This window comes from Ursus maritimus, unplaced genomic scaffold, assembly GCF_017311325.1.
Source record: "Ursus maritimus isolate PB19 unplaced genomic scaffold, ASM1731132v1 scaffold_31, whole genome shotgun sequence".
NCBI classification, from domain to species: domain Eukaryota; kingdom Metazoa; phylum Chordata; class Mammalia; order Carnivora; family Ursidae; genus Ursus; species Ursus maritimus.
Window position 1 is genome coordinate 29,330,721 of NW_024425675.1, and position 17,773 is coordinate 29,348,493.

Consider the following 17,773-nt stretch of genomic DNA (forward strand, 5'->3'; position numbering starts at 1 on the left):
TGGCTCATAACTGTTATCGACCTTCTTTTTTTGAATTCTGCCATCAGTACCTTCTGAGCTCTGTTCAAAGTTTGGAATTTCAAACGAATGTGTGCTGTGCTTTTTGAGTGTGTTGGGACCTGTTTTCTGGAACCCTCTGTCAGTTGGATTACATGCTTATTTGAATCAATAATAGAAAAGCAAATGATGGGACCCCTGAGTGGCTCAGACATTAAGCGTCTGCCTTTGGCTCGGGTCAAGGTCCCAGGGTCCTGGGATCGAGCCCCGCATCGGGCTCCCTGCTCCACTGGGAAGGCTGCTTCTTTCTCTCCCACTCCCCCTGCTTGTGTTTCCTCTCTAGCTAGCTGTCTCTCTCTCTCTGTCAAGTAAATAAATAAAATCTTAAAAAAAAAAAAAAAAGAAAAGAAAAGAAAAGAAAATGATTGGCATATTAGGATTTTTCAAGTTCGCTCCTATAAGAATCCTAATCTAAACCATGGGGATTTAAAGGTGCTTGTATAGACAGCCAGTCTGAATGTCGTAATACAATTGATTAAAAAAGAAAGAAAGAAACTCTTTGCCTCTTTGATCACGTAAATTTTAGCATTTTCCGCTGTCCCACTGCAGGCTGGCACTCATTGTGCTAAATGGTTGCTGTGTTCTAGGCATTTTCTCGGTTTTGTTTCTAACTTTGGATTTTATCCACTTTTTACTGGGAGGAAATGCTTGGAGACATGACCCGGCACGCGGTAGGTCACACAGAATGTGAGGCGCTGCAGACCCAGGACTCGAAACTCGCCTCAATTCAAACCCCTCCCAGGGGGTATGACATCACCGCCTCCTACCGTTTCCATGGCAGCGAACTCCAGGAGATGCTAAGAGAGGTCACTATTATTTTCTGAAGTGTCCTGGTCCACCAAACCTGGGAAACACACCCTGAAACCGTGTTCAGCAGACTTTTTCAGCGGCGGGAAGTCTTAGCCCCGGACAGTATGCCAACAGCATGAGAGGAGCACTGTCTGGAGGCCCTGAGCTCGTGTGTCCCCCACGGTGGGACTAACTGTGAGATGCCTTGATGAGGACATTCTCTGGAGACACGCACGTCCTTGCAAGCTGGGCCCACGGAGCACCGACAGACATCCGCCGCCTCACAGCCGGGCTCCTGGACTTGATCACGGTGACCACCAGGAAGCCGTGCATTCGTCATGTGACTTTAAGTCACCCACTGGAGGGGGTGCATTGACTCAGGCCCTGTGTTAGGTCCTGGGGGCCACAGCTAAGAGAGGAGGCTCTCATCAGTGGGGATGGGGACAGAGAAGGAGCCTGCCCCCAAACTCTGGGAGGTAGAATTTGGGCCACAGGAACACGGAGCACCTCTTTAAAAAAAAAAAGAAAAAAGATTTTATTTATTTATTTGACAGAGAGAAAGAGAGAGCACGAGCAGGGGAGCAGCAGAGGGAGAGGGAGAAGCAGGCTCCTTGCTGGGCAGGGAGACAGATAAGGGGCCCGATCCCAGGACCTGAGCGGAAGGCAGACGTTTCACCAGCTGAGCCCCCCCCCCCCAGGCGCCCCTGGAGCACCTCATCTTGGGAAGTTGGGCCTCCAGGGCTTTCTTCACACTTGGCATCTTCAGCCGAGCTCTCATTCCAAGGGGGACATGGACAGGGAGACAGACAGAAGCCCTACTGGCAAGAGCCGGGAGCCCAACAGAGCAGACCTTCCAGAAGGTTCCACGTGGGCACTGCCCACACAGGCAAAGGGCCACATGAGAGGCTGCCTCACTTTTTTTTTTTTTTTTTTTTTGCTTTGTTTTTTGGAGAGAGATTGTTGGTCTGTTTGCGTGCTCAGTCGAATGCAGGAAGATTCGACTACCTTCCCACTGCGAGATTATGGGAGCCGTGGTGATGTGAAGATGGGTTTCTGCTTCACGGTGAAGCCATGGTGGCGTCCTTCCTGATACCTTCCCCCCTCTCTAGGCTTCTACCAATATGAGATGTGCCCTCTTTTAAAATCAACATGCATTGACTCCTAGATTTTATAAATAGAAACTAAAAAACCTTTGATGCCAGGTTTCGCAAATGTAACTTTTTCTTAATGATACCGTTTCGTTTCTTGATGACCATGTTCAGGGCTTGAAGGGCACTGCTGGCGTCCTGGAGTTTGTCTCGCTTCCGTTTCGACTCTGATCGTGCTGTGAAAGGGAAAGGAAGCTGGTGCAGAAACAGTGCCTGTCACCCAGTCAAAGGCCAAAGGACTCAGTAGTAACGGACAGAAAATGGATGCAGGGGTGTGGGGGTGTCCCGACCACGGAGCCCCGAAGGAGCGTCTGTTCCTCCAACACGTTGGTATAGTCTAAACTGCTCCTAGTCGTTGTTTCAGAAGTCCTTTCAAAACCGATAGTGCTTATGCACACACATACATTCATTGGTCCGTCTTTATTGCAAGGGGGGATTGATAGCCATGCTTCCTGAATAGCTCTGCTTCGCCTGCGTCTACGAGGCTGCAGGACAGTCACTCCATGGGCTCGAGAGCTGCGTGTCCAGCAGCAGCTGTGTGTGCTTCCCACAAGCACACCAGTGCTCCGTGAGCATCCCGCAAAGCTTCCTGATCCTACCTCCTCCCCCACCACACAAGTGCACACACATGCAATACACGTACGCACCCACACATGCGCACAGAGACACACAGACACCCCGCACACAGAGACATGCATGTGCATACAGAGACCCAGCCACAGTCACGCTTATACACATGCATCCATGTAAACACACGCACACGCATAGATATACACAGACACACATCGACATACACACATGCACACACCACATATATGTACGTACATGCTCGGGGCCACACAGAGACACACAATCCATACACACGGGCACAAACACACATGTGTGTGCGTTCACATGTACATATATACACACACATGCAAGTACACACATGCACACATATGCTCACACACAGAGATGGGCGGGCAGGAGGCGAGGAAGTCACCTCACCTTTCTTCTCTCTCCCTGCCCCCCGCTCCAGCCAACACTTGCTCAGCTCCGGGCCCAGGAGGGATCCCCAGCAGACGGCAAGCCAGTTCCTCTGGACAAGGCCCCCGTCACAAGCATGTTGGAACAGAAGTCAGACAAGCCTGGCCAGGAATGAAGAGCAGGGATCGGGCATCAGATAAACGCCACCTCTGAGCCTCCTCACCAGACCACGGGGCTCCTCGCCATGGAGACCTCCCCGGATTTTGTAAGAAGCTGTCTCTTCAGTAACGAACGGCAAAGACGTGTTAATACGGTGACTTCGCTGAGGCTGTGCCCTTGGAGCACGAGCAGGGTCATGGAGCCCTGGCCCAGGCTCTCCCCGTACCGGCGAAAGCTGCGTGCCTGCTGGGAGGTGACGGGGCTGGGAGGGCTCCTCGGCCTGAGTCTGTTTCTGCGCCCACGACAAGGGCCACAGGAGCTCCTGCCAGCCTTGCTGCCCTGCTCACCTCCGCACCCCACTGTCCAGCACCTGCTCGCGCGCCCACCTTCCAGCCCGCTCCTGCGGCCGCCTCCTCTGGGACATTGCTTCTCTCTGGCTCATGGACAGCTCGGCCATGAAGGTCACAGACGGGAGTTTTAACGTGTGCGTTGAGGTGGGGAGGGTGGAGAGGGGAAGAAACCGTCGGGCATCACTATGCTCCTAAGGAAAGGACTGTGCTTTCTAAGAGGGAGCCACGCAATTACTCCTCCCACGGTCAGCTCAAGCCACAGACCTTTTTAAAACCTTTGTAAATGCCCTATGCTTACATGTGGTTGCTGACAGATTCCACCTTTCTCCTCTTCCTCATTATTGTCATCAAAATAACAGCAGCGGGTTTCAAGCATCCTTTATTTGTCAGGGTCCTGTTAGGGCAGGAGCCGGTGTCATTGGGCCTGTGGGTTTTGTCTGATTTTATAGGTTCTGTGACACCAAGCCTCCAGGAAAGCACGACCTGGAGCCAAAGCTGGCCAGGCCCTGGGTGAAGGCACATTCTTCCAGCCAACGCTGGGGTCAACCCCCAGAAATACTCTTGAAAGTGAATCTGGCCTACGTAACTTGGGCCCAGTCTCTTGAGAGGGTTAGCAACCCTCCAGAATATTCTGCTTTCACAGGGGCTTTGTAATTCCACGGCCACATTACAGAGATTTCCAAATCTGAGACCACGGGAAGATATCCTACCACCCAACTCCTGGGATACCTTCCTAATATTCTAGCCTGGTCTCAAGCGACACTTGAACTAGAAAAACTAGGAGCCACTGACGTTGACAAGGCAGCCCAGCGGGACCACTAGGAGTAACGGAAGGCACCTCACCGCCAGTGTGTTCGTAACTAGAGCCGAGAGCTTGAACCAGTCCCCTGGCCAATGGCTTATACATGCGCCCCGCGGAGGCCATCCTCCACCAGTGACCACCAACTCACGGAGAGGAGGCAACAGTGAGAATCAAAACCAAATGCCCTGGGGGAGCCCAGAAGGCGCAGATGTGACTCTTGATCTCAGACAGAACACCACGCACCGTGGCCCCTCCTGCATGAGGAGCTGTCTCCCTGTGTGTGACTTTCCGTTGTGAGCAAGCCAGGTATGACCTCTGCCGTGCGTGACTCACATAGTTCTGGAAGGGTCAAGTTAACGGACAACCTCTATCTCTGTATTTCAGCGGCCTCTTACCCACCGCGCGGTGACGCACCTGACGCCGGCAGCCTCCTTACCAACGTGGTCCTGAGCACGAGGCTACGTGAGGTGGCCGCTCGGGACCTCAGCCCTCTCCGAAACTCCCTGTTCCCGTAAATCTACTGCATGTCCAGCTGACTTGCTGTGATCTCCCGATCATTAAGAGACTCTATTCTATGCTTTTAAGTTTTAAAAAGGAATCCCCACCCCTGCTAAGGACACTTCTCTGCCTGGAGATGCTATAAAACGGGCAGTGTCTTCATTCCACTCCAGAAAACTGCCAGTTCGCAGGTTTTCTCCAAGACTCGATCGGCATTATTCAAACCCTTGGCTTTAAGGTCAACTGAATGGTCCTGAGGACCCTGAGGGTAACGGTCTACTGAAGTCCGGTTACTCGGACTGTGTTCCAACATTTGTCATAATCTTGTGGCATACGCTCTACCACCCCCTCCCTCCCCCAAGTAACAGATACCTTATTTCCAGAGCAGAGACTCCCCCGTGACCTCACGGCTGGGGAATTCTGCTCCTGGGGCTCTGGACACACCATCCCAGCCGTGCGTCCTTTCCCATCCGTCCTAAATAAAAGTGTACTCACGGTCCAATTTCCTCTCCCAAGTTATTTTTTGTTGCTTGGGGATCGAACACCGACATGGTGTTGGGAACCAGCCACGATGACATACAAAAATACAGTCTATTTACATTATTTTATAGCTTTCCTGTGGGTCTTTGTTGATTCACCTACTATTTTTTTCTTAACTACCGCTTTTTTCCTTAAAGAAGCCTCCGCCTCCATATCTAAGAGCCTGCTGTCATGCCGAGTAAGTATTCATCATACGCCTAAACAAACAAACAAAAAAAGTCATAAACAAAAATACTGAGTTTTTAGCCAAATGCCTTCCAAGAGGTTGGAGATCCCTGGTGAAAGTAGGCTCTGGGGAAGAAGGCGTGAGAGCTACACTTCAGACTCTTTCTGGAAATATTTCCACCTTAGCTGAACAATTCCTGTTTTTACGTAACCGTGTTCAGAATTGTTGTGACACTGACCCCCCCAAAATCTGAATATACTAGATGAGTAATTTGGATATTGTTTCCATGCACAATACTTCAGTATACAAAGTTGTGACCTGGATCCCAGGACCGTTAGATAGATTTATAAAGTCATGGAGACAATACTACTAAGTATATATTTCAAAAAATTATTTTCTTAATATGCTCAAGTCAAAAGGAAATTGCCTTTTCTTCCAATAGTGCACAGCAAGCAGAATAGATGCTTCGCAACTGTTGGTCCTGTGTGCTGCTCAGAGAAGAGAGAATTACCACGTGAAATTGATCCAGCCCCAAATCCATACTTCACTAGCCACTGGCCCCAAGGAAGTCACTTAAACTTCATTAAGTTCTGTATCCTCTTCTGTCTTAAGGAGACATGACTACCTCTTAAAAGTCCTCACTGCTCTTGGGCATATCAGTAAGACAAAGAGCCTGAAAGCACTTTGATAATTGTATTCGAACATTTCACGTTCATTCCTAAAAATCTCCATGTCATAACCTAGAAAAAGGAAATCAATATGGAAAAGATGAACCAAATTTATTCCCTTTGAGACGCCGGGACTTTCCTAACTTAAGTTAGTGCCCATCCAATGGGTTACAGACGAAAGATTAAGTCTCGGTATCTGTGAAGACTCTTCATCGCGACCTAATTTCTCAATTACGTGGCTGGCTGTTATCACCAGGATGCCTCCACTTTTCATCTAGACTTTCTTTCTCTTTGAAGATCACAGGGAGCAGCTCTCGCTTGATCTCGTGCAGTTTGACCAACAATCTAATCAGTGTGGCTGATAGGCCTCCATCACCACCTTGATAAACGGGGGGGGCGCTTTACACAAAGGCCCACACAGAAGAAATGGTGTTTTTAGAAAGAGAAATAACATCATGCCCGGCTATCGGGAAAGGGAATCATATGCTGGGTGTGCTTCCTACCATATGATATTATGCATGATTGATGTGATTTTCTTTCGTATGTCTCAGTCTTGTAACAGTGCCATGAATAAGGGTCTTATAGTTTTAATTCACACTGAACACTGGGTTTACCTTAATTGACCAAATGTAGATCAAGGAACAGAGATGCTGCTTAGGAGAGAGATGAATGGGAAATTCGGATAATGCCACACCAGAAATACACAGGGCATTCAGACAACCTCACATCACAGAGAAAACCTGATGTGCTCAAAGAAAGACAATGCCTTATTTGTCTGTTTGTTTTGAGGTGGGGGGGGCCGGTATATTCTCAGCTCCAACGGTTGGCATCTGCGCCATCTCTGAGGGCAAGTCTTAGAAACGAGGGGTCGTCCCCCTAAGCTGACAGCTAAATGACGCACATCGATTCTTCGGAAAGGGATGCCACACTCAGATTCCTTTCATGGAACTCCCGAAATAAATGCACGGTTTTTGTAAAGTACAATAAATGCGGAAGGCAACGCAACATTGCAGAATCACCACCTTCCTAAATATTAGAGGGTCATATCATGCTTTAAGCTAAACACCGGGGCAGTGGTGTATCTGCATGTGAGTCGGACTCATTTGCTGTATGACTCATGCCTCGCCGAGCGTGTGCTTCCTGACTCGGTGTGTTCATGTCCCTGTCGTTGGGAGCCTTCAAAAAGGAAGCTGACTTACAAAAAACAGCGTGTCAGCATCCGTACTTTGGAGTGTTTGAATGTGTTGTTGGGCAGTGTTCAAAGATGAGTCATGAGAAAAACATCTTCTTATTTATTGAATGTATAGGCTAAATGTGTATTTTGCGAATACCCCACAGTGGTGTTTAGAAGAGTACATTTCAATGGGAAGCATCATGACGGTTCATGAGTCGGAATTCCTGGGTTGACCCAGGATCTACAGAGAGCCTAAGCCCAAATCAGCCCCTCGGGGCTCTGGTCCACGGTGAGGTCAGGGCACAATGATCGGCTCCTTAGCCAGGAATCCAGTTCCTTCTGGTAATGCGGTTGCTGGTCTTTCTCTTAACAAGAAAATCTTCTGCCATGAGAAGTTTGTAGGCATGGCCGGAGGATTAACGGTGATTTTAGATGGGAATGCATAATGCCAACATCTATGAGTGATATGAATTAGAGTGGCAATGGAATATTGTCACAACCTTAAAAAGAAGGAAATCCTGTCATTTGGAACAACGTGGACGGACTTGGAGGACATTAGGCCTCGTGAGATAAGCCAGACACAGAAAGACAAACACTGCATCATGTGACTCCTATGTGGACATGGGGCCGATCTGGGGATCTCAGGTACAGTGTGGGGACTATAGTTAATAATACTGTATTGTACACATGAAGTCACCTTGTGAGTAAATCTCAGGTGTCCCCACGACACACACACACACACACACACACACACACACACACACACACAGTAACTATAGGAGGCGATGGACGTGTTAGCTTGATTGCGGTGTTCATTTCACAACGTTTATCAAAACATCGCATCGTGTACCTGAAACACACACAAGTTTTGTTTATCAATCGTCACCCAATAAAGCTGGAAAAAATGGAAATATCCTATGCTGGAAATCTATTTTTCCAGAGTTAAAAAGTTTTGGAACCTACAGGCTTAGCACGCGAGCAAAGAAGGTAACGTCATTTTACTGAGAGAGAAATAGAAAAGCTCAAAAGGGGTGAGGTTTGTGCTCACTCGGTCACTGATTCATTCACAAGCATGTGCACAGCCCACCGATGTGCCCATGCGTCTGGGGGACACAGAAATAGCAGTGGGGGCCCTGCAAGGCTCTAACCCCAGGGGTCCTACCTTCCTGATCTCAAATTCCCGATGACACCCCACAACCCGGGGGGTATCAGAAGGAGTTCTGCAGATGCGCACTGGAGGAGATCGAGTTGAACCATCTGGACTTGGAGTATGCGAGGCAGGGACCACGCTCCTGAAGGACGAGGACTTTCTCATCACAGCTCCCGATGGCCTGCCCAGGTTAAACCCCAGCCCGTCAGCAGGGCAATCCCTGCCTTTCCCACCCACCTCCCTCCAAAGCCAACTTCCCGAGTGTAGCTGTGTGAACAGGAAGACAGCTGCAGTGATGAAAACCTGTGGCCAAAAGGACTGCGTCCCCGACCCCCGACCTTGCAAGCCTCATCTCATTCAATCACCAGGATAAGCGCAAGAAACAGTCAGTGGTTTTTAAATCAGCGTTACTGACCTGTGATTTGCATACGCTAAAGTGCCCCTGTTGTGAGGGTTCAGTGATGACTTCTAGCTACTGCGTGCACCTGCGTGACCACGCCCACAGCCGCGCAGAGCATCTCTGCGAACACATCCACATGCCCATCTTCTTGAAACGGAATCACACAGTGTGTCTCTCTTGGGTCTGGTTTCTTTTGCTCAGCACCTGATAGGTTTCGCACCACTCCCATGGCACATTCGGGGACATTTCCCCACCAGGTATTTCTGCTTCATCAAACAGATGCTGGAAACTTTAACGGAATTCAAATTCCATTCATTAAAAAAATAAAAAGATTTAACCTAGTAGATGCTGGACAAAGCGTCCAGTTTAACTTGTGGGAAACCAGCAATGGGTCATCTTCCAGCAACCATCACACGAATGTATAACACTTGACATCAGAAATCACCATATAAATTTTAATGATACAATATCTGCTGAAAAACGTTAAGTTTCTGATTATAATACCACCTGGTACTCTTTTTATTAAGTTCAAAGAACACCGACAAATTAAAACGTATGCTTTTTAGAAATACACATATATGGAAGGGAACGGTATCAAAATCAGAGGAAGGAGCTAATGCTCTCAGGATTCAGCACGATCTTGCCCTGGGTGGAAGGTTTGCGGACCAGGATGAAGGTTTTCCCTCCCATGTCACAGAGGGAAAGCCACCTGCTGACGGTTTACATGTCAGAGCAAGAGCATCAAATACACCTCAGCAGACAATCAAATTCTTACTGAGAAATGCAGCGTGCACACGCGTGTGTGGGTATGCGTGCACACACACACACTTCTATGGGAAAAATCAGGCTTGTCTAATTGAAGTCCGAGGACCTATGGAAAGAAGCAGGCACATCATGAGGCAGGATCGTTGGGTTTCTGAACAGGATGTGCTCTGTGAACTCCACGGGCTCTGAGGGAGGGATGCTGCCCGGGCTCCGCACGGCTTCCGGGACCCCAGCTCCAATCTCTCATGAGGCCAACAGCTCTCCCCGGATCTTTTGTTTCCAACTTCTGTTAGCTAGCCTGTTGGCTTCTTTTGACATACTTTGAGCAGTTTCCTTTCTTTGCCACCAAATACCCGCAGACCAAGCCACGTGCCCCACTGACAACATGATTTCTCTAGCTGCAAAGTAATGCCACGGCATGTCTGGATTTACACTGGGTGTTCTCCTCTGGCAAGGGGCTGTTCGGTAGAATGGGACATCTTGCTGCATATTATACCTTCTCCGTCCCTGAGGGGGTCCCTAATGCTGTGGGTTCAGGTTGCCAGTGGAAACTATGACCTCTGGAGCCAGGCAGTGGGCATCTGAGTGGGCCTTTCTTAGGAACTCCAGAAAGAGCAGAGCCCTGCAGAGAATTCTGTGGAAAAGTCACAAGGATCGGTGGCTTCTGCTCTCCAGCCGCACGAGTGCTCAGCGTACTCACATCACAAAGCCAGCTCGCGGCCTCACCACATCAGCCCTGGAAGCCCCAGGCCGCTCTTGTGCAGCTCACGACTCTCCCACGTGCTTTGAACCACAAGGCACCAGCCTGTTGCTGCCACGGTTTGCCGTGCCGGAGCCAAGGTGGAAGGTTGCGTCCGATGAGGGTAACTGACCAGACTTGGGATCAGCTCCGTGCAGGGACAATCCTTATACGTGGTGACGTCAATGAACAATTTTCTCAAACACAATTAGCTATGATCAATAATATTTCTCAGTACTTCTCAACAAAGGTGCAAGTTTGATAGATTCCAGTCAATTAAGAAGTAAGAGTAACAATGTCACTCCTTTTCATGGCTGAGTGTATTCCGTTGTGTGTAAACCCCACATCTTCATCCACTCATCTGTTGATGGGCCCTTGGGCGGCTTCCGTGTCATGGCTACTGTACTTAATGTGGCATAAACACAGGGGTGCATATCTCTTTTCAAATTAGCGCTCCTGTATTTTGGGGGTAGATACCCAGTAGTAATGTGGTGATTCTATTTTTAATTTTTTGAGGAACGTCCATTCTGGTTTCCACGGTGGCTGCAGCAGTTTGCATTCCCACCAGCAGTGCACGACGGTTCCTTTCTCTCCACATCCTCGCCAACACCTGTTATTTCTTGCCTTTTTTGGTACTAGCTGCTCTGACAGGTGTGAGGTGATGTCTCCTTGTGGTTCTGATTTGCATTTCCCTGATGATGAGTGATGTCGAGCATCTTTTCATGTGTCTGTTGGCCACCTGCATGTTTTCTTTGGAGAATTGTCTATGTAGGTCCTCTGCCCATTTTTTAATCAATTATTTTCTTGGTGTTGAGTTGCATGAGTGATTTATATATTTTGGATATTAACCCCTTATGGACTATATCATTTGCAAATATCTTGTCCTAGTCAATGAGTTGCCTTGCTTTGTTTTGGTGGTTTCCTTCCCTGTGCAGAAGCTTTTTATTTTGGTGTAGTCCCAACAGTTTATTTTTGCTTTTGTTTCCCTTGCCTGAGGAGACATATTCATAAATATGTTGCTAAGGCTGATGTCCAAGAGATTACTGCCTGTGTTTTCTTTCAGGAGTTTTATGGCTTCAGGTCTCACATTGAGGTCCTGAATCTATTTTGAGTTTATTTTCGTGTATGGTGTACGAAAGCGGTCCAGTTTCATTCTTTTGCATGTCGCTGTCCAGTTTTCTCGACACCATTTATTGAAAAGACTGTCTTTTCCTCATTGTATATTCTTGCCTCCTTTGTCATAGATTAATTGACCGTAGAAGCACGGGTTTATCTTCACCGATGTATGCATCTCTCTTGCCATTCGTGACAACACAGGCGGGCTCGGAAGGTATAATGCTAAGTGAAATAAGTCCGACAGGGCAAAGCAAATACCATGTGATTTCATTTATATGTGGAATCTGAAAAACAACACAAGTCAACAGATTCTTAAATACAGAGCTCAAACTAGTGGTTGCCAGAGGGAGGGGAGGGGTGAACAGGTGATGGGGAGTAAGGTACAAACTTCCAGTTATAAAATAAGTCAGTCACGGAGGTGGAAAGTACCGCATAGGGAATACAGCAAGTAAGACCCTAATAACACCGCATGGGGACTGAACTTATCACGGTGAGCACCGAGTAATACATAGGATTGTGGACTCACCACATTGTACGCCTGAAACTACTATAACATTGTATGTCAATTATATTTCAGTAAAAGAAGAAGAAAGAGCAATGACCCAGTGGTCTTCCAGCTGAACATGAGGGCAGGATATGAACGGAACGTGTGGTGTCCACGTTAGATCTGATAGAACACCTTTCTCTACCCTTTCAAGCCTTCACTCACTAGACCTTTTCAAGAAAACCAGCCCAGGGCTACCCCTTCTTCTTTCTACAAACTGAGCTGCAGAGTAGGAAGTAAATATTTTTTAAGGGATAATAATGAGCTGTAGAATGTATTTACCCTGAACACACATACGCTCCAAAAGGAACTTCGGTGGCAATCGTGCTGAAGGTCGTAAGCAAGGACGCGAGACGGGATGTGTGATACGTTGCAGCAATGCTCCCACGCAGATGCCTTTTGGATTATGAATTGATGTGCTCCTGGTATCACCCAAGGGTCCTTCCTAGTGGGCGAGGGAGCTTTTCCCTAACCAAGTAAAATTCCCATGAATCCATATTCTTTCACTGCCAGTGGAAGCTGTTACCTAGTGCTCTGTTTAAAGATGGGTGCCCTAATTTCTGTGGGCAACAGTTCCTTTTTTATGTCCAGAGACCTCAAGACCACAGACAAAGAGGGGTGGTAAAGAATGAAGTCCCCTGCATGTTCAGCTTCTGGTTTCCATGTGGTGACTTTGGACTTGTTCCTGCACTTGGCAGGGAGAGAGTTCTAGAAGGGGAAATGATGCCACAGTGGCCTCAGCTACCTTGGAGATCTTATGGGTTGGCAGCTTGGCTTGGGGCTGGGACCATGCTTAATGCAAACATGAATGAACCCTTCTTGTGGGTCAGAAGTCCCCCCAAACTGCGTTTTCCCTTTGGCCTGCTTGAGCTCTGTTGTTTTTCTTATGTGCTTCCTGGAAAACAAGATTCTTCACACAGAGGCACCTGCGTTTGGTTCCCAAAAGGAAAGCTCAGTGTAAAGCACGGTGTGCTGGTGAAGGTAAGACTCCCCCGTTTTCTCCTTCTCTGCTGTCGGAGAAGGACAGAGAGCAGTCCACACCCGCCTTCTGTTTCAGACCTTCTTTACAGCCCAGGACAGGAACGGGGAGTGGAACCCTCTTCAGCAGACTCATGAGAGGTGGAAGGCTGGCAAATCCCACCTCAATGCCTACACCCCAATAGATAAATGAGTCTAGGTCATCATGAAAATTTTCTCCAGAGCTAATCTATGGGAGGATTTATATTTGCAGTCAGAAACATCCCACGTAAAATTTAATTGCAATTAACAAATGCTGACCCCCAATCTGCCGTGTCTGTCACTTCAGGAGTCCAATGTGGGATGATTCTGTGAGCAGAATTCCTGCAAGTGCCATATTCTGTTAGGGCTAAACAGGCCAATGAAAACACAAAGTGTATGATGTACTATATGTTGGCTAACTGAATTTAAGTTAAAAATATAAAAAGAAAAAAAAAGAAAACACAAAGTGTCATGATGTATAAATAGGTCAATCTGGTCACTCAAAAACTGTAGTATTGAATTTAGGAAGTGCATAACACAGTATTGATTGGGGCTATTTTGACAAAATGGCTCCAAATGCTTGGATCGCCTCCCCCTGAAGAGGGGGAAGTCTGTGTCCTTTCCCTTTGACTTTGGCTGGATGTGTGGGGGCTTCGACCAACAGTTTGTGACGATGTGCTCTCATAGGACTTGTACGCTGAGGTCAGAGAAGGCTGAGCGGCTCTGATGTTTGCTTGCAGTGCTCACCCTGGGAAGCTGGCTGCACACGTGACGTCCAACTGCCCGGAGACCGCCCTTCTGAGAGGTCACCTGTAGGTGCTCCCGTGGGCAGTCCCAGCTGTGCTCCCAGCCCTCAGGCAGCACCAGACTCAGCCGTCAGTAACCTCCAGCCCAGTCGGCCTTCAGGGGACAGCAGCCTTGCCAACGTGTCTGACTGCAATTGTATGACGAAACCCCAGGAGAACTGCGTGCTTGAGCCATCCCCAAATCTCTGGCCCACAAAGTCACAAGAAAAAGTAAAACCATTGTTTGAAGTTGCCGAGTGTGTCGGTCCCCCGGTCCAGAGCAGGAGTGACAGCACGCTTTACATCGTGAACAGAATCAGACAAAGGAGGACAGCTGGTGCATCGTCTGGACGGAGAGGACTCCAGAGCCACGAGGAGAGGGGTCCTGGTGACACCCAGCTCCCTGGATCTCTTTTAAAGAGACTCGGGAATTTGGGAGAAAGAAAGTAAAGATAACGGATTAGGTCCTATTCCCAGAAAGTGTCAACGCACCCCTGGTTTTAATTCTACAAGCACGTGTCATGTAGCGTCAGTGTCAGAGTGATATGTTGCAGGATTGGGGTCCCCTTTTTATCCTGATGGTTACAGCTTGGGGGCTGTATCTTTTTGGAGGTGTAATAACACTAAGTCATTTCAGTCTTCTGGGAGTGATCACTGGTGCATTCTCATGAAACTCACACGGATGTGCCTTTCTCACCACGTGACGAACACTGCACACAAGTGAGGAGGCATGTACTAAAAACCAGGTTCGTAGATGCTTTTTAAATAGTCTTTTTTTTTTTTTTAACATCTGTGTATTTGCAAAGCCAGGGAGGAAAACAAAGGAGACACATCTATTCCTCTATTACACATGTGACTCTCTTGTAGCGAGAGAGAAGATTTAGTCATGGAGAGCCCGTCACAGCACGTCCTGGTATGTCTAAAATATGTACCAAAAATCACAGCAAGAAACAGACTACGGATTTCACTCCCGAAGCCCTGGCGAGTGTTCTCATTCAGGAGCCTCTGATGCACCATGCATTAAAAAGGAATACAGCCATGATGTTTTGAGTGCTCGTGTGAATCTGGCTAATAGAACCAAATCAAATGGTTGGAGCTTCCACAATCATCAGAAAGAGCAGGCGGGTCAGGTTCATACTCAGGAACACTAAGTGGGTCCTGGGGTCTCCTGGGGGCAGGAAAACGTCAGAGACAAGAGACAGTGGGGAGTAAGTTAGGTTCCTGGGCTGGGGAGCCAACCCACCTTAGCCTTGAATTCTGGCTTTGAAAATTACTAGTCCTGTGATTTGGAGGTTTACCTGATTTCTGCAAGCCTCAGTTTCCCTCACATATAAAGCACGAACAATACCAAACAAAATAGGAACATCTTTTAATTCCAACAAAGGGGGTTTCTATCTAACCGTGGGAAGGAGGGGCTTGCGTGACCACTGTGTATGCTCTTTCAAATGTCTAAAGCTTGGACCAAATGCTTAATCATTAAATGCCAGTAGATTCACAAAATTTACGCTGTATGTCCACTCCTCAACATAGCTGATGAGAACGCAATTTGGTATTGCTTTTTGCGAAAATATTTGATGAAATGTATCGAAAGTCCTAAAAATCTGTCTCCTTCTGATCCAACACCTTGAATCTGGGCCTTCCCACTATGAGCTACAGGGGTAGTCACTGCAAACCGGCTCTATGTTTATACAATGTTTTATTATGTGGCTGTTATCATGAGACAAGTAGATATTCAATGATACAGAATAACACAGCTAATATATTCTTACAGATATATGGCAGGTTCCCAAACACTACGGGGACTATTATTTATCGCGATAAGTTAAACACACGTACGACTGTGTGAGTAGAAGGACAAACACAGACGAGTGAAGAAGCAGCAGGTTGTACATGTGCTAAAACTTGGAGGGTGGTCCGAGCTTCCCCTAGGCTTACACGTCCCTCTGTCCAGAGAGAAAGGTACCCCCCAGCCCAACCTCCACTGCCCCCTGCGCCCAACCAGCGACCAGGCTGGGCAGGCCAACAACACCGGCCTCTCGGTTGTGTGATTATGGGTAATTTGCATTATCTTCCTTTTGCTTATCTGTATTTCTTAATTTTTCGACCCTGCATAGCTATTAATATCTAGTTTTTTTAAAATTGGGCCCTGAAATTCCTTGTACCACCCCACACCTCTATCACCCCCAGTTCCACCCTTCACACTCAGAGCGGTGGTAGGTGTGGGGTTGCTGGCCGGGAGGCCATGGCCAGAAGCCCCTGCGTCTGTCCTGTCTGTGTTGCTAATATGCGATCTCTCTGGCCATTAGCTCCTATCTGCTCAAACGATCTCAACAACACGGAATCAAAAACTGGATGAGAATCAGCAAAGGGTGGCTCCGAGCAAGCAGAGGAATGAACCAAGAATGTATCTGACACTTCCCTTTCTGACTGACTGACTTACGACATTTTGAATGATTTATATTTCAAATAGATGGCTTCTGTCCTCCTCTGAATTCTTCCACATGCAACAGTAACACTTTTTGTTTGTGTCTGGCTGGTGCCTATGGCTGAAGAGATACGAGTAAGTTACCTCTCCATCCTCAACCATGCAAGAAACATGGTGTCTCCGAAAATTGCCTAGACCGGAAATATGCCCTTCCTGCTGGTAAACGGTGAGACTACCAAGGGGGAGTGTGCAGGTAGATAAGATAAATTCATGCGCACACTCTTCCAAAATACCCCCAAAAGTCCACTGCAAGCAATGAAATGGCAAATTCCTAGGATTTCTGTCCACTGCTCCGTATTTTAATGGCAGTGGCCCTTTCTATCTTAGACATCTACCGACATGAAAGACATCACCCCCAAACCTAGTGGCTTGAGACAGTGAATATTTAGTGTCTCATGGTCCGTGCTTCAGGAACCCCAGAGGGGCTTAGCTGGGTGGGCTGACTTGGGGTCTCTGGGGGGCCTGCACATAGGGTGCTGGATGAGGCTGTCAACCTTTGAAGCCTTGACGGAGGCCGGAGAAACCACACTGAAGACAGTCCACCCACGTGGCTCTGGGCACCAGCCTCTCCCCCAGGGGCCCAGCCTCCTCACCAGGTGCCGCCGGCCTCCCCGGGGCCAGTGATCCGGACACTCAAAAAGGAGACCGTGCTCCTTCTGGTCTCAGGTACACACGCAGTCAAACTCACTTCACACGTTCTCTCCGTTAGAGGCGAGTCACTGAGTCCAGCCCACACTCAAGAGAAGGATTATCGAAGCACTTGGGGACATATTGGAAACCACCACAGAGCCTTACTAGAAACACAAACATTTACCTTTTATTTCTGGCTTAGGACTCTATCAAAGTATGTTTTTCTCTGATTTAACTCAATAGAGTACAGACATTTTTTTCCCAGACACCTGAACAATTGAAACGTATTAACTCACACTGTCTGAACCTCAGATATTTTTAGGAAGGTAAGTGAATTTTAATCTGTCTCCAAAAACCACAAAAACCAGTTAGGTGGGGCCATAGACCCAAACCTCGGTCAGGATTGAGTATCTCACCCCCGAGGTAGACTGTCTAGGACCACCTACGGCCTCCATCCTGGACATTTTCCACTTTGTGTGGAGAAACAGCCCAGTGAGGGTTGAAACCAGTCCGGAAAGATGGCGCACGTAAGCGTCTGTGAGAGGACGGGGTGGCTACGTTCAAGAGCGAAATACAACTCCTGTTATTACTACTAGTTTCGTTTTACTTTCATTGCCTTAGAGAGCTGCCAGGATGGAAAAGGAGATTGATGGGTGTGTGGAAGCCGGCCTGGGGGAGGGGGGCCAGTCACAGCAGGCTCCTGGAAGAGAGGTCAGGTGAGGACTCTTCAACCCGCTTATTCTCTTCAGCCAGGCACACACAGACACACTGTGGTTCCCGGTGCGGTGGCCTGTGACTTGCAGAAGGTGGCAGCCGGAGAGAGATGTCTTACAGGGGCATTTG